Consider the following 18,308-nt stretch of genomic DNA (forward strand, 5'->3'; position numbering starts at 1 on the left):
GCTAAAAAGGGGATATATTTTTAAAACAAAAACTCGTTAACAAGAATATTCTATTATAAAAGAGAAGAGGAGTAGATATCGTTCGTTGTTTCTATTTACACGTAGGAACTACACGTTGAAATTACCACCACTACCAGCACTACCATTGCTACTACTACTATTACTACTGCTGTTACTATTACTATTCTCTCGGTTGTAATTAATTAACGTCGGCGAACTTGTCGAAAACACGAACGAATCCGTTTTGTAGATACACAGATATATATATATATATATATATATATATATATATATATAGCCTATACAAATGCATATATACATATACACTCTCCCATACATATGTACAACAAACAATATAAACGAGTTTTTCAACGGGACGTCGATAATTCGACAAAAAAACTCTCATCGTCCATCTGCGTTTGGAATGAACGTTCGAAACGTGCATTCTTTTGCCAATTTAGTGACGCCACCAACTCTTCTCCAACCACCATCACCGCCCCCACCTCATCTCTCTTCTTCTCTTATTATCACCATCAACACAATCACCATCACCATTATCATCATCTACAATCCTTCATACGATTATCCAGCCATTACGAATTCTACGTAAAACGAATGAACATTCGAATTTTTCAACAAGATTAAACGATGTTTATTCAACCGACTTATTTTTGTTTTGTTTTTATATAATAAAGTCTATTTCGCAAATATTTATTTATTTTCTTATTTATTACTTATTTATTATTTATTTATTTTTTTTTTATTATTATTTATTTATTATTTTTTTTATTATTTATTTATTATTTTTTTTATTAATTATTTATTATTTTTTTTATTATTTATTTATTATTTATTTACGTTCTCTATTATAATTTTGTTAAAACTAAATCGTTTAATAAAATTTATTTTTAAGAGATTCTCTCTTTTTTCTTTTTTTCTTTTCTTTTTTTTTTTTTTTTTTTAACCGTAAAACAACTTTTATGATTATCCTTTATTGTTATATTTATACTTCGAACAATGTGACACGGGTAAGTTAGTTTCAAATTTTTGCTACATTTTCCATGTGATATATTTCACACGAACATAAAAATATAAAATAGTTTCCGTTAAAAAATTTGCAGATTATTCGTAATAAAACGAATAAGTTTTTACGAGGAAGGAGAAAAGAAAAGAAAAAGAAAAAAAAAGGAAAAAAGAGAGAAAGAAAAAGAAGAAATCTGATAATAATTTTACTCAATTGATACGATGATATATATATATATGTATGATAACGAAGTCTTAAAAAATGCAAAAGGAAAAGAAAAAAAAATGAAAGGAATAACGCTAACAAAGCTCGGATAATATCATTTTTTAAATGCGTTCCGACAATTAAACGACTAACGAGCTATCCTGGGCGAAAAAGGAAAAACTTTAGCGAAGTTTATAGAAAATGAAGAAAAAAAAGAAAAACAAAAAAAAAACAAGAAATTAACGAAAAGAGGAAAAAAGAGTGACAATAATATAACCAGATATGTTCTACGTGTGTTTTACGTGTCTCTTCGCGTATACCTATATACGTGAGTCCGTGCTCGTAGTCGTATTGGTCTCCAACGCGACCAAAAAAAAACAAAAAAAAAAACAAAAAAAAAGAAGAAAAAAATAAGAAGAAGAAAAGAAGAAACAGACCAGTAAACCGAGCCGAGCCGAAGTAAAATAAAATAAAATTAGAAAAAAAAAAAAAAAAAAAAAATAAGAGAAAAGAGAAAAAAAAGAGGAGAGGAAAAAAAAATAGAAATAAACACGCGAGGGAAATTTAAAATCAAACAATGGTATTCCCACTGCGATAAAATACGAATATCCTTCTGCGAAACGGAACGACCCCCGACGACGCGTCGGGAAAGAGAGTGAAAGAAGAGAGAACTCCCATAGTTTTCATGAGCAAACGCATAGAACCCGAGGGAAGAACAAGTTGTCAAAGTTTTTCAAATAGGGAAAAACCAAGGGACGTAATAATAATAATAATAGTAGTAGTAGTAGTAGTAGTAGTAGTAGTAGTAATAGTAGTAGTAATAGTAGTAGTAGTAGTAGTAATAGTGGTAGTAGTAGTGGTAGTAGTGGTAGTAGTAGTGGTAGTAGTGGTAGTAGTAGTGGTAGTAGTAGTGGTAGTAGTGGTAGTAGTAGTGGTAGTAGTGGTAGTAGTAGTGGTAGTAGTGGTAGTAGTAGTGGTAGTAGTAGTAGTAGTAATATTTTCTGACGTCCACTGAAAGAAAATAAAAGAAGTCAAAGAAGAGAAAGGGATGATAGAAGGTGGAAGAAAGAAAGAAGAAAGGGGAAGGAAGGAAGGAAGGAAGGAAGGAAGGAAGGAAGGAAGGAATGAAAGCGGGTAAAAGAATAAAAGAGAAAGAGAAAGAGAAGAGAGAGAGAGAGAGAGAGAGAGAAGTTATAAAAGGAGAGAAAAAGCGGAAGTTGTATAGTGGCAAGTCCTTTGAACGTCAGTACCACGATTTGGTTATAATATGTTAGGAGGACTTTGAACTTTTGCTTATTTATCGCAGAAAAAGATACATAGATAAATAGAGAGAGAGAGAGAGAGAGAGAGAGAGAGAGAGAGAAAGAGAGAGAGAGAGAGAGAGAGAAAGAGAAAAAAAGAGAAAAAAGAAAAGAGGGTTTCTATAAAAAAACAAATTGATATAACGGATATTGGATATTGTAAAACGACCACCACATTGCCCGGAGCGACAACTTCGAAAGAAAAGGACGTCGTCCTATCACTGTTACTATATATATATATATATGATAACGAACAATGCTTTAGATTAACGTTGCAATTACTATATTTGATATTAAGGAAAAAGAGAGACAAAGAGATTGTGCTGGTGTATATGATTTTCGAAGATAAAATCAACTTATGTGTATCATGAATTATATGTATGTATGAATGAACACACACACACACACACACACACATATATATATACATACATGATAACTATGATAACACAACACATCGAAAAACATTGTATTAATTAATAATAAAATAGGTGCAAATATAAAATGATAAAATATATTAAGAGTTATATATTAATACATCAATCGATTATTCAACAATTTCGTTAACAAACATCGTTACATTTCATACGATAAAAGAAAAAAAAAAAAAAAAGGAATCGTTTCTAAATCTGTGTGATATATGATATTAATGCGTTACGAGGGAAGAAAATTTTATAAAATAAAAAATAAACGCATACACCAACTAAAAGAAAAAAGAAAATTTTAATACCATACATCAAATATTTGTCAAATTTCGAATATCTTTCTCTCTCTCTCTCTCTCTCTCTCTCTCTCTCTCTTTTATCTTTTTTTTTTGATTTATTTCTTTTTTTTTTCTTTTTACCTTTCGACTCGTATCATAATATTTACTTTTTTTTCTCTGATATTGCTGTAACAATATACATTTTATTACCTGTTAACGATGACAAAATCTATCCATCTATCCATTCATCCATTCATTCATCCATCCATCTATCCATTCATCCATTTCTCAGAATCATTTCAATTCGAACAAAATATTCGTCCTTAGGTTCGCCGTCCACAATTATTAAAAAATACGAAGGTCGAAGAAACAAAAGCTTGAACCATAATTATATGTTCTAATATCGAAAGACGGGGATGATTGAAGGGATTGAAAGGAAAAATGGCGAAGAGTAAATGGTTGTGAGAGGGGAAGGAAAATAAGAAGAGAAAGAGAGAGAGAGAGAGAGAGAGAGAGAGAACAGTAAAAGGTGATGATGAAAACGAAGAGGACGATCGGGTTCAATTGAGCAAGAAGATACTCTGTGTCCTACGTAAATGATTAAAATGCTTTTAATGGACCGAAGACAATTCGTAAAAGTTAACTTCGTTAACTGGAACTTTTAACGACATAAATTGATCGCGTTAAATAACGAGAGAGACACGACAATAGAGAGAGAGAGAGAGAGAAACGAATAAAAAAGAATACTCACTCGACATATAATATCTCGATAGGTTTCGAAATATAGTAGAACTTCTTTTTCTTCAGATAAATTAACTTCGAACGGAATTTGCTGTTCCTACAAAATGATTCGCTTGCGTTCGTTATAGTACTTGCTTAGATGGCACGGCTTTGGGGATCGATTGTGGGAAGAGAAAAAAAAAATAAAAGAAAAAGTAAAAAAAAATATACAGACGAAAGAAAGATAAAGAAAAAAAAAAAAGAATAATAAGAAGAAAGAATATAAAGAAAGTAAGAAAAAAAAATAATAAAAAAAAAAGTAACAAAAGGAATAGTAAGAAAAAAAAAAAAAAAAAATATATATATATATATATATATATATATATATATATATATATATATAAATAAGGAAAAAGAAAATTAATTTAATATTAAAATTAATATTAATTAATATCATTTAGGTAACGATAGAATTATATATTTCTAATTGTAAACTTATATATCATACTTGCATCTATAATATACATACATTTTTATATATGTATGTATATATATCTATGCACATATGTATATAAATGTATGTATATATATTAGGGAGAGCGAAAAGTAATGTCTGCGCATGTCGATATTTGATTGTGATCAAAAATAAAAACTTGTTAAAAATTTATTCGTTTGAATTTAATTTAAGAAAGCGACATTACTTTCCGGTCCTCCTAATATATATATATATATATATATATATATATATATATATATATATATATTCATCCTATTTCTCAAAATTATTAAAATTTATTATAACAATGTAAAATTATTACAACTTATTACAACATTGTAAGATTATTTTTAGTATTAGATGGTCTACTTTTCTTCTCCTTCTATTTTTTTCTTTTTTTTTTTTTTTGTTTCTTTTATTCTACCAATCATCCCACGTATTCGATGATAAGACCAGAAGTGATAAAGAGAGATTTCGATCGAACAAAAAAGATACATCAATTTCCGGAAAGTGTTCGTGTAAAAACGTTAAAAGCAATCGAGCTCGTAAATGGTCTTTTCTTACACACACACACACACACACATATATATACATATATAAATATATACACACACATATACACTCGTGTTACTGATATGTTTGTGCGCGGGCGTGTGTTTATTTGCGAACTACGAATTTTCTAGAATTTCATCAGACACGATTTAGTTCGCGAGAAACGAGGATAGAATTACACTTCACACGTACCTTGCTCTCTCTCTCTATCTCTCTCTCTTCCTCTCTCTCTCTCTCTCTTCCTCTCCCTCTCTCTCTCTCTCTCTCTCTCTCTCTCTCTCTCATTCTATCTCTTTATCTCTAACAGACGATACGCGAGGGCCAGGTTTTTCGAGAGATTTCTTGGGGGAAAAAAAAATGAAAAAGAAAAAAAAAAGGAATAAAAAGGAACAGGGGGAAAAAAAAAGGCTTGGCGAAGCAAGTTTACGCTCGCAAATACGTCACAATTTTATTTTCGTTTCTACGCAGTAAATAATGACTTATTTTCCTTTTCTTTTCTATTGACATTATATAATTATGTAAATGCACGTGTCGTTTTGTCGGATATTGAATTCAAAGAGGAATAACTTAATTTACCTATTTCGAACGATTATGTTAACATTTTTTTTTACAGGCAGACAGACAGACAGACAGACAGAACGCAGGCAAACTTATATAAAACAAGATGTACGATATATACATACCTGTACGTACGTACATGCACATATGTATATATGTATGTATATAGGTATGTACATATGTATGTATGTACATTTTATTTTTTTTTTTTTTTTATATCCGAGTATAATTGACGTTATGTTTTTTTGAAAAACGAAAAACTCGCAAAAAGAAAAGGAACAAAAATAAAATGCATCGTCGGCAATATGGCTTCGTACTGATAAGTTTATCGCGAAATTAGGCTGGACATGTAATTTGCTGACGACAGTAAAAAAGAAAAAAGAGAAAATAATAATAATAAAAATATAAAAAAAAAAAAAATAAAAGAACAAAAAAGAAAGAAAGAAAGAGAATAATCTAATTACTGTAATTATAATTGGCGATACAATGAACAAACTTTATTCTCTAACGACCCCAGCGACTTATTACGCTATAAGAAGAGGTACCTATCAGTTAATTACATTTATCGAGAGGTCGAGCATGTGCTCGTTAACTAAGGCTAAAGTTCAAGCACGGTATCGAATACGGTTGTCGGTGTAACACACACGCATGAAATTACGGTTCGCCCTCGGTTAGATTCATGTATATGTATACATGAGTATGTATGTATGTATATATATATATATATATATATATATATTAAATTTATGTATTAATGTATATAAGTATGTGCATATACATATATACACATATGTATAATAATTCATGTATAAATTTATGTATAATAAATAAATAAATATATATATATATATATATATATATATATATATATATATATATTTATATATATATATATTATATTTATATATATTATATATATATATATATATATATTTAGGTATATAAACTTTAAAAACAAATTTTGCAAATTTGATAATTTCTTGAAAAAAAAAAAAACAAAGCTTTTTTTATACCATTATAAGAAAGTTATCTAATCGAACATAGAGTTTTCTTATTATGCGTTGACTTTAAAAAAGAAAAAAAAAAAATAAAGAAGAAGAAAATGACAAAAAAAAAAATTAAAAGCAGAAATAATAAAAAAGAAGAAGATGAAAGGGGGAATAAAAAATCTTCAAAAAGAAGGATCATATCGAATGACAATATAATAACAATTTAATATTTAACAATCGATATTCCGTCAGATAAAATAAATAATCAAATATTATATACTTGCATAAGCCCTTTGTTATTTTATTGAGTTCATTGTTCACATTATTAATTCCATAGATTTTAATTTTGCCTTTTATTTATTCCTCCTTTTTTCTTTTTTTTTTTTATCGTTATATTTATTCCTTCCTTCCGTAGATTTTTCGATAAACCATTAATTTCTTCTTATCTAACGTTTACTCTCGTGCCATTCATTTCGTTATATAATCCACAAAGTTTTAAGTTATCTTTCTGGGGAATACTATTATAAACCCTTTTACGGTTATTAAAGGGTCATCCGCAAATAGCAGTGGCACTCGCCATTTGTATATTCACTTTCTGATGTCCTCTTTTGATGAAAAAGTCGTCGTCTATGTCGTCTAGTAATAGAGAGAAAAGGATCGGGATTGAGCGAATCCCCTTGTAATACTCCCTTTCCCTCCTTCCCACCCCTCTCTTGCCCTCTCTCTCTCTCTCTCTCTCTCTCTCTCTCACTCTGTAACATCTATTTTTACTGTTCTCCTTTCATCGAAGATCCTAACCAACCATTTCTTCTTTTTACATGTATATGTATATCTATATGTATGTATATACATATATCATTTGAGAACTCAATCCCATGTAGAATAATTTCTTTCATAATATATTATATGTATGTATGTGTATGTGTGTGTGTATGTGTGTGTGTGTGTGTGTGTATGTATGTATGTATATGTTAGAATACTCATTGAAATTTGATAAAGATCTGCAACATTAATTTCTCATTTCTTTTCTTTTCCTTCAACTCTAACGTCAAGAAGCGTATTAATTAAAATTAAATTAATATTTTCGAATCATTTTTTTTTTTTTTTTTTTTTACAAATCCCTACAAAAAATCATCGGACAGATATTTCCATGATAGGATTGTTTATTTATTTTCTTGAAATATTACACGATTTTGAATTGTCTTTATATTTATTTAGATATTTCACAATCACTTTTAATATATTTATTAATTATATTACGTTTCATGTTTGTGATAAATGCTTGACAAAATTTAGTCGATAATTCGTCTAGAATTTAGGGATTGATTTTTTTCAAGATGGTTTGTGTTTATACGTGAGTATGTGCTTTTTTTTATTCTTTTTTTTTTCTGAGATCTTTCACTTTCCAGCTTTGTTTCATCCTTGCTTTTGACTATTATTAGTCCTTTATTTATTATCGGATTGTCCAGGAAAAAGTTCCTACCAATTGTTTTCTATCTTCAATGGGACACAAAATTAAAATAAATCGATAAATTAAATAAAATAAAAATAAAAGAAATAAATAAATGTGTATGTGTGTGTGTGTGTGTGCGTGTATGCATATATATATACATATATAGATATGTATCTCCACCCTAGATTTACTCTTCCAAATAACTAATCATATTTCTTTCTATACATTATTACAATTTTTCATCTTTTCTCCGTTTTCGAATCTTTTTTTTTTTATTCCTTCATTCCTTCATTCCTTCCTTCATTCCTTCCTTCCTTTCTTATTTCCTTACCACTTTTTATCCTTTACGAAGTTTTCTTCCTACTCGTGCGCTTTAAAATATTTACAAACACTGAACCCTCTTGCTCCGTTTTTCTTCCCCCTTATTTTCCTTTTTTTTTAAATAATTTATTATCTAAATAATAGTATTATATATATATATATATATATATATATATATATATATATATATTATGTATACATATATTTATGTATTTCGTGTACATAATTTCTTAAATTAATTTTATAAATGATATACATAAATATAATGTATGTCATATAATTATTATAAAAATAAAAAAAAATAAAAAAATAAAAGAAATATTGAATAAGATGGTCATTAATTATAATCAAAAAGAATATAGAATATTGAATGGTATGTCTAACGATAAGCCATATGGAACATCAGAAAATTTTAAAACGATGTATATACTTCGATAAATTAAAAATTTTTTTATATTTTTTTAATAAGCTTCATCAGTCTCTAAAGTTCATACATATATACATACATGTAATACATACACATGCACGCACACACACACACACACACACACATATATATAGGTACATACATGCATACATATATACTTACATATAAATTTATGTGACCAATACTAATCTATCTAATATAATTCTAGCTTACTCGAGTCCTTTTTACTAAACTTTCTAAAAGATTTAATTCATTCGAAAAGAACTTTTATCGATCCGGCTGTCCATTCTACCCAACCCCCATTCTGTCCAAACGATTCCTTCAATATCTAATTAATGACACCGATCTACCCCAGCAGACTGATGTTCACGTTAAAGGCTGCCCTTTGAGAAAGAAGCATCGACCTTTCTATCGACCTTCCTCGAATATTTTTCACTTCGAGAGCGACATAGCTAGAGAGAAAAAAAGAAAGAGAGAAAGAGAGAGATAGAGGAAGAGAGAGAAAGAACTTCAATCTCTCTTTTTCTGTACAAATGAAAAAAGCATCGCGTGTTCTCGTCTAATCTCAAATCTTTCGCACGTCTTTCCACGAATGAACGTCGGCTAAAAACGGAGAAAAAAATAAAAAGGAAAAAAGAAAAGCAAAGAAAAGAAGAAGAAAAAAAGAATAAGAAGAAGAAGCAACCATAAAATCTTGCTGACTTTTAAAAGATTCCACGGTGAAAATCGAATTAGTAAAAGAAGAAAAAAAAAACGTGCAACGTATATGATTTTGAATTTCCCGCCGTTTCACGACTACAACGAACTATCTAATAACATATGTATATGAATACAACGTAACACGTTTGATCAATCATCATCGAATAACATTTTTACAGATAAAAAAAAAAAAAGGAAAAGAAAATAAGTAAATAAATTTACTTTTCTTACATCTAAATCAACTTAGATACATGTTCACATACATGTTATTACTTAAATATTTATATTACGTAGGTAATATTTACATTCACGATGTGTATGATAGTGCGTTCTATAATAACTCACTCTTACGATCGTTCTTACGTACAATTTTTTTTATTTTTTTATTTTTTTTTTTTTGTTTTTTTAAATCAGTAACAAATACGTCTTCATATAATTCATTCGAGGCCCCAAAAACCTACAAAAGATTCGTAAATTCCAACATATAAAATAATATTTAATTAAAAAATTAAAATTTTCTTTTTATTTATTTTGTTTTATTTAATTTTAAATTTACTTTTCAATTAAATAATATATATATATATATATATATATATATATATATATATAAAATGTATACATATTCTTAATAAGTAATAATAAATATAATTGAATCAACAAAAAAAAAATAGAAACAATTATCTTCTTACGATTTCTCTTATCACTTATGGAAAAGGATCGCCACATAAAATGTATGGATAAATATGAGAAAAAAAGGAGAAAACAGAATTTTAAAAAGATAAAAAAATAGCTAAAAAATAAAAAAGAAATCCGATTTTTTTCGACGATAATAATATTTGAAGAAGTACCGAACCGATTTGAATGATAATTGGCATATATTATTTCTCATATCGTTATCCATTTTTTTATCATACGAAAATCTTTTTCCAACGGCGATAATTTATTTTCGTTAATATAAAAAAAAATTACTATGATTTTTTTATTCAGTGATTTTTTTTTTTTTTTTTTTTTTTTTTAATTAACAAAGCAAATAAACATGCAAAAGGCAGAAAAAAAAACTGTGAAAAATTATCTTTCCTTCGATCACGTCTGAACGTAAGTATGCATAATCTCTTAAATCAAAGATTTAACCCTTTAACTCGTTATGTGAAAAAGGAAAAAAAAAAAGAAAAAAAGAAAAGAAAGTAAAAAACGATATTTCTTTCGTCGAAATAAATTAATCGAACGTGCAATAATTTTTCTTCCATATTAACGAAACAATCCATATAATCGACGCGAACGAATTAACGTCATACGAAACATCAAAGCCATATTACATCTCTAATGAAAATCATTGATTTAATTCTAAAATCTAATCATCGACAAATATTATGAGATTTAAAGCAAATCCAAAAAAGAAAAAAAAAGAAAAAGAAGAAGAATAAAGAAAAAAACGAACAAAAGAAAACAAAAAGAAAAAGAAAAGCAGAAACAAATAAATCTAACCTAACACTTTGTTACGTCTTCGATGAAAAACTTACATTAGGTGTTATTTACATGAACTGTATTCGAATATGCGATAATTAACGAATACGCACGTACATAAATCCACGATTTTTAATTATGCAACCAGTCAATACAACCCACATCTAACAATCCATCCACCTACTCACACACGCGCACACGCACGCATACATTCAAAATAAAAATGCCACCGTTAAAAACGATTAAGAAAAACGATTCTCGATTGTTGCAATGAATCGCTATGGGGAGAAAAAAGAAAAATAAAGAAAAAACGAAGAAGAAGAAAAAGGAAAAAAGGGGATAAGAGGGGTTGGGAGGGATGCAACAAAAAAAAGAAAGGAGTTGAAAAAGAAGAAGAGGAGAAAAGTAAAAAAGGAGAAAAAGGGATAGGTTAAGATAAGGGAGGGAAAAAACGAAGAAAAAAAGAAATGTACAAAAAAAAATGAGAAAGAGAGAAAGATAGAAAGTGAGAAAGATAGAAACACTTACGTGTCGGGCACGTGATCACCTCTTCAGCACGTTTCTCCTCTTTCCTCGCTCAACCTCACCGCAGAATCCACGATAAGAGAAGGGGTTGAAATCGCGGGAGGCGCGCGGTTGAGTCCACGGCATTCCGGAAGTGACGATCACTCTAGGTTGTAACCACCTTTGGTGTTCCACATCTCTCTCTCTCTCTCTCTCTCTGTCTCTCTCTCTCTGTCTCTCTCTATTTCTCCCCTCCCCCCTTTGTCTGTCTCCGTTTCTGTTCCACTTTTCTCGATATCTTTTTCTCTCTCTCTCTCTCTCTCTCTCTCTCTCTGTCTCTCCCTCTATCTCTCTCTCTCTCTCTATCTATCGTTATTTTCGTATTATCTATAAACGAATATGATATTAGAATTGGTACGTGAGCATCGAATTGCTTTGCGTCATTTTACATCGCGTCGCGTTGTTGCACGGCACGATTACGTCGTCCACTTATAACTTCACATTAAAACTCGGCCATCGTCGCGAGGTTTGCTGCGGGCAGCAGCAGACTGGTTGGCCCGGTCGAACGCAACGACGACCGTGGTCTGCTCCTCTCGTTTCCTTCCTTCCTTTTGCTCGCGTGCGCGCGCGCCCTTTCTTGTGCTCTCGTGCTAGTGATCGTGATCGTGCTCGTGCTCGTGCTCTCGGTCAGTCCGATCGCCGCTCGCGCCACCTCGATCCCTCCTGCCTCTTATTCTTTCTTTCTTCCTTTTTTCTTTCTTTCTTTCTTTCTTTTTTTCTTTTTTTTTCTTTTTTCTTTTTTTTGGTAGAAGCTTACATCTATATATCTATGCGTATCTATGCTCTGTATGTGTGTGTGTGTGTATGTGTGTACGTATGCTGTATGTGCACGATATACCGAGTATGCGTATATGTGTATCTACGCAGAGTTTATGCGATAAAGTTTAAATGGTGAGGGAGAAAGAGAGACAGAGAGAGAGAGAGAGAGAGAGAGAAAGAGAGAGAGAGAGAGAGAAACAGGAAGAAAGATCGGATTTTTCGTGGAAAAAGGAAAGAGAAAGAGAGAGAGAGAGAGAGAGAGAGAGAGAGAGAGAGTGAGAGGGTAGAGAGAGCGAGAGAGAAGGAAAATGTGAAAAAAGGATGAACAGTGGAAAAGAGATGGAGGATGCCAACGAGAGAGAGAGAGAGAGAGAGAGAGAAAGAGAGAGATAGAAGAAGAAACGCTCGGTTCGGTTACATCGACCCAAACTTCGCTACGGATGTATGTCGAGAGAGAGAGAGAGAGAGAGAGAGAGAGAGAGAGAGAAAGAGAAAGATAGAGAGAGAGAAGAGAGAGATAGAGGGAGGCTTCGAGAAAAAAAAAAAAAAGAAAAAAAAATCCCCCAAAAAAAAAAAAGGAAAAGAAAAGCGACCCTCTTCCTTTCTCTGTCTTCTTACATTTCTCTCTTCTCCTTCTTTATTTTTCTTCACGAAAGTGTCGATGTTAGATCGAAGATTCTTTTACGAGAGAAAAAGAAAGAGGTCGTGGCCAAGCGATTGGCCGCTTTTTTCTTCTCTTGTCTTTCTTTTTTTTTCTTTTTTTTATCTTGTTTCTATCTTTTTTTGGTCTCTATCTTCTTTTTCGCCTTCTTTTTCTTCTTCTTCTTCTTCTTTTTCTTCTTCTCTTTACTTTTTTATAAGTACGCTCACGTATAACGATTGAGGTTTCGATTTCGAATAGACAATAAAAGAGAAAAAAAGATTCATGAGAAAGAAAGAGATTACGGACAGGAGGGGATTAAAGGAAAAAAAAAAAAAAGGAAAGACCGATTGTTCGAAAACTATTGAAAGATAATAATAATAATAATAATAATAATAATAATAATAATAATAATAAAACTAAACTAATAATAATTAACTTATAATAATAATTAATAATATTAATAATAATAATAATAATAATAGTAATAATAATAATTTTTGATTGGATTCTCTCTCAGAATTCTCAAATTCGATCGGATTAACTCCACGAATTTTACATTTTATACGTTCCGACGAAACACGACGAACTTAGGCGATACGATATTGGTGGACGTTGTTGAAACGGAGACGTATTAGATGTATAAAACCGAACCCCACGTCGGATGCAACGAGAATGAGGGTTTGGTCCTGCGCGGCAGCGCGCTCACGCGGCCGTTCGGTAAACTGTCGAGCGCCGTCGCTGATGACACCTTCCGAGGCTCGCTTTACCCCCACCATAGTGCAACTGTGTTACCCCCACCACTACACACACTTCCAATGTACGAACGAACGAACGAACGAAGGAACGAACGAAGGAACGTAGGAAGGAACGTAGGAACGAAGGAACGAAGGAACGAATAAGCTAGGCAGCCCTTCAACGACACGCTCGACCTCCTACACCCGCACCATCGAGCTTTGTCCTTCGAGAAATGACGTTGTTGCAAGAGAGTAACCGGATACGGAACGACAACGACGACGACAATGCTAAACTGACTAGCTTGCGTGAAATTACGGGATATAGGTATTATACATACATATATACATATATATATATATATGCATACAAACGTGTGTATGTACGTACATACATATACAGGATTGAATCTTCGTAAATATAAGATTCTTTTTCTTTTTTTTTTCTTTTTCATTTCCTTCGTCGGAAAATAGATTATAAAAGGTATACCATCAGTTAAACCTTGAATAATAAAAGTTAAAAAAAAAGAAAGTTAAGAAACATTATATAGAAGAGTTATTCGTCATGGCGAATGGTAAAGTCGTTTCTTAACTTCATCTGATTAAGTGAATTGATTAATTTCCGTGAAATTACAGAGAATGACTGGTAAGTATATATTTATATAAATACGATTAAATCTCCGTATATATAAAATCCTTTTAACGTTTCTTTCGTTTGAAAATAAATTGTAAAAAGGGATATATCGGTTAATCTGGAAAAAAAAAAGATTATAATGAAAGATTGAATGACATTGTTAAAGGGTTAACATAAGATTTTTGACGTGAAAAATAGTAAATCAGGTGTAAACATACTAACTCCATATATCTAAGCGAATTGATCAGTTTCCGTGAAATTGTTGGAAATAAGTACATATATACATATGTACGTACATATATATATATATACACATACATATATCGTAACAATAGAAATTTTTTTCTTTTATTTATTTATTTTTTTGTTTTGGTTTCTTTTTCACTTCTTTCCTTCGAAAAGAAATTATAAAAGAATGTTAGTATAATCTAAAAAAAAAAAAAAGGTATTAAATATAAAATTAAAAGACATTGATAAAGATTTAATAACATTTTCAACATGAAAAGATATTAAAATTAGATTATACTACATAAATCTATGGACTATAAATATTGTTTAACGTGATGATCGAAGTATTATTATATTACTTTATTTAATTAATTAATTTATTATTATTATTATCATTATTATTATTATGATTATATAGAGCCGTGTATAAAGGAAATCAATTTTTTTTTCTCTTTTTACGAAAACGCTTTACAAATGTTTACAAATCTACGATAGATTGATCTGTAAATACCAAAGTTTATAGTTAACGTATCTTATATATAATATATGTCATTGTACGTGGTATTACAAGTTATTTTCTCCATCAAACCCCAAACTTCACCCCCAACCCCGTTACGAAATATTTCAATACATTTTTAATGAAACATTCGTTCTCAACCGTTTACACTATTGCGGTTAAAACTGTGGTTAACCTCAACAAAATCATCGGATTCGGAGATTCGAAAATGTCATTTGTTATTTAAAACTTATATTTACAATTTTTCTTTTCTTTTCTTTCTTTTTTCTTTTATTATTTTTTTTTTTTTTTTTTTTTTTTTTTTTCGTTAACATCATCCACTACGAATTTCAAGTCGAACGTAGTATAACTTTTAATAAATACCTGAGTACTTACTTACTCACGTGATTGCAGTAAATTATAAAATTATTTTTTATCTCATTGTTTGATTTCATATAATATTTTAATGCAAGTTTCTTTTCGCATCGATATCAAAATAAAAGTCCCACCTCCCGTACCTCACCCTCTCACCCTTTTCTCGCACATACAATCTCTCTCTCTCTCTCTCTCTCTCTCTCTCTCCCTCTCTCTCTTCCGTATTCGCTCGCTCGCCCCCTTTTGATCGTTTACGAGACACACCATTGACCTCCACGTTCGCTCTACTTCTTCAACCCTCGAGCTTCCGCAGTGTACCACCACACCCCTACTAGCTTGCGTTCGAGTACAAAAGTGATATAACTTAGAGAAGGTGGCCTGTTCAAAACGTGTCCCTCTTTTACGTATCATTTCGTATAGTATGATTATTATTATTATTATTCTTGTTGGTATTGTTGTTGTTATTGTTGTTGTTATTGTTGTTGGTATTGATGTTATTGTTGTTAAATCGTATTTATTATATCGTAAATAATAAAAGAAATTGTATTTAACGGATCGAAATATATCTTATTGATCTGAAAACGTGTATTTAAGTACTTAATTTCCGGTTGTAATCAGGAAGATGATTTTTTTCTTTTGTTTCGTTATCGATAAATAAATAAATAATTGAAAAAATAAATAAATAAATTAACGTATTGATAAATTGTTGTATCCTTTTACTCGTTAAATATAAGCATTAATCATTTTTTTGTTTTTCTTTTTCAATAATATTTTTATTTTCTACTTATTTTATTTTATTTTACATTTATATTATACTTATTTTCATTTTATACTTGTTTTATCCTTTTTCGGAATTTATTTATATATATATTTAAGTATTGAGTTATTATCGCGAATAAATTTTTATAATTTATTAATACAATTATTATTTTAATTATACGTCTTATTGATTTAATGAAAATTCATTATTTAATTTATGACATTCCCATAACAAAAAGAAAAAAAAATACAAATACAGAAAAGAAAAATGTAGAAATGTTAACGCCTTTCCAAATGTATCCTTCAACCTTTTAAATGTAAACTTTGTTAATTCGTATGTTCGAAATAATGAAAATTTACGATTTGTTTCATACTCACAATTGAAAGACGTTGTCATCGTCAATCAATAATCGTCTACGAACGCAAACGATTATTGCATTAATTAATCGCACGAAAAGTTTCATTCCTTTCAATCGGAATTGCTTACCATCATTTAATATTTAAATCGCGAATATATCACGGCAAACTAGTGAGAATTTATTTTTGAGAATTATTTATTAAATAACGCAATTAAAAAAGGAAATCGATTTATCATTCGTTCATTCAAACATTCATTTGCTATTTATGTCTTTCATCATTTTTCTTGAGAAAACTTTTTCTCTCTTTTTCTCTCTCTCTGTCTCTCCTAAGCCTTTCCTATTGTTTCTTTTAATTTCATTTATCCTATTTCATTATCACGTCCCTTAATTCATTTCTTCGAACATTATATTTTATGTTTCATATTTTATATATTATATCACGGCATATATTCCGTGGTTTACCTAAAATCGAATAATAATCATTTTTAAGAATCATATTTATTTCCTTCTCTCGTACATTCTCCATTCGATCTTTCCTTTATTTCTCTCCTTTCCTCTTTATGTTACTTTTCTTTTTCTTAACTTACACGTTAAAGTACACGTTAAAATAAAGTCATCTCTCATGGAAAATGGTTAGTATAAAAAGGAAAGACGACAGAAGAAAAAAGGGAAGAAATAAAAGAGGAGGAAGAAGAAAACAAACAGAGAAAAAAAGAGAGAGAGAGAGAGAGAGAGAGAAAATAATAGAAAAAATGGCCGGTGGTGTAAAAAGAGTGGCATAAGAAATGCCTCGACGGTTCGTTCGTTCTTTCGTTTACAAAACATCACGAAATTTTTCTTGTCTAATTCCAATTTTTTTTCTTCCTTTTTCTTTTTTTTCTTTTTTATTCACCGGCCATATCTACCTGTACATATTCGTTCCGTACATAAAACATACATTCCTACGTACATACATGCATACATAAATATATACATATTTACATATATGCGTACCTACTTTAGGTATCTACAAAAGGGACGGTATCTAATGCTAGGAAGTAAGGCAGTAGTGTTTTTCTCCTTACAGTAGTAATCGTGGTCCATGCTATGGGCATGTAGCGTTGGTTAAATGAGAAAAGTGGTGGTAGCTGAACGCAATGGGCTTGTCAAGGACCGAGTGGCAACGAACAGCAGCTATATACACCTGCTAGTCCGCCATTGAGTGCCAACGGAGCGTTCTATTGACTCAAGCCCGTATAAAGCTAAATCCTAACTGTGACGTTGCCTTTGCTCTCTATTTCTCTCTTTCTCTCTCTCTCTCTTACTCTCTTCCTCCTTCCCTCTTTCCCTCTTTCTTTCTCTAAATGTCCCTGTTTTTCTGCCTTTGTCTATATCTCTCTGTCTGTCTGTTTGTCTGTCTCTGTCTATCCCTCTTTTTAGCTCTCTCTCTCTCTCTCTCTCTCTCTCTCTCTCTCTCTCTCTCCCTTTCTCTTTATCTGTCTATCTATATATTTCTTTTAGAAAATCTCTGTCGTTCCGTTTCTTGCTTCTTTGGTCCCCAAAGAAATTTATCAAAGACCGAATTCCTCGTTTGTTGTTCGCACCAGACATTCGTATACATTCACAAAACATATATACCTGTATAACGTTATACGTTATGAAGATTATCTTACCTACCTAAATACAAACGTAAGATTGTATTTATGTATTATCTTTTTTTATTTAAAACGAAGTATCTTTGCAGTATTATTCTTTTTATTTTAATTCTATTATCTGTATATAATGGGAAAACATTTTTTTCTTTATAAATTCTATTTTCATTTCTTAACATCCCAATATGGTAATATTATTATTATTATTATTACTATTA

The 18,308-nt window shown here is 30.3% G+C and overlaps 1 protein-coding gene across 7 annotated transcripts in view; it reads right to left on the reverse strand.

Moving 5' to 3' along the window:
- Window positions 1-12,469, reverse strand: part of LOC124949367 (gamma-aminobutyric acid type B receptor subunit 2) — a 264,828-nt gene extending 252,359 nt beyond the window's left edge. For 3 of the 7 annotated variants that reach the window (XM_047494342.1, XM_047494343.1, XM_047494337.1), the window contains exon 1: window positions 11,440-12,469. The gene's annotated coding sequence lies outside the window, so the exon portion shown is untranslated. Of the gene's footprint in view, window positions 1-2,234; window positions 2,240-11,439 lie in introns of all 7 variants that reach the window. The other 4 variants (XM_047494340.1, XM_047494344.1, XM_047494336.1 and 1 more) reach the window with 2 other exon arrangements.
- Window positions 12,470-18,308: the final 5,839 nt, after the last annotated feature.

This window comes from Vespa velutina, chromosome 5 (assembly GCF_912470025.1).
Source record: "Vespa velutina chromosome 5, iVesVel2.1, whole genome shotgun sequence".
Lineage (NCBI taxonomy): Eukaryota > Metazoa > Arthropoda > Insecta > Hymenoptera > Vespidae > Vespa > Vespa velutina.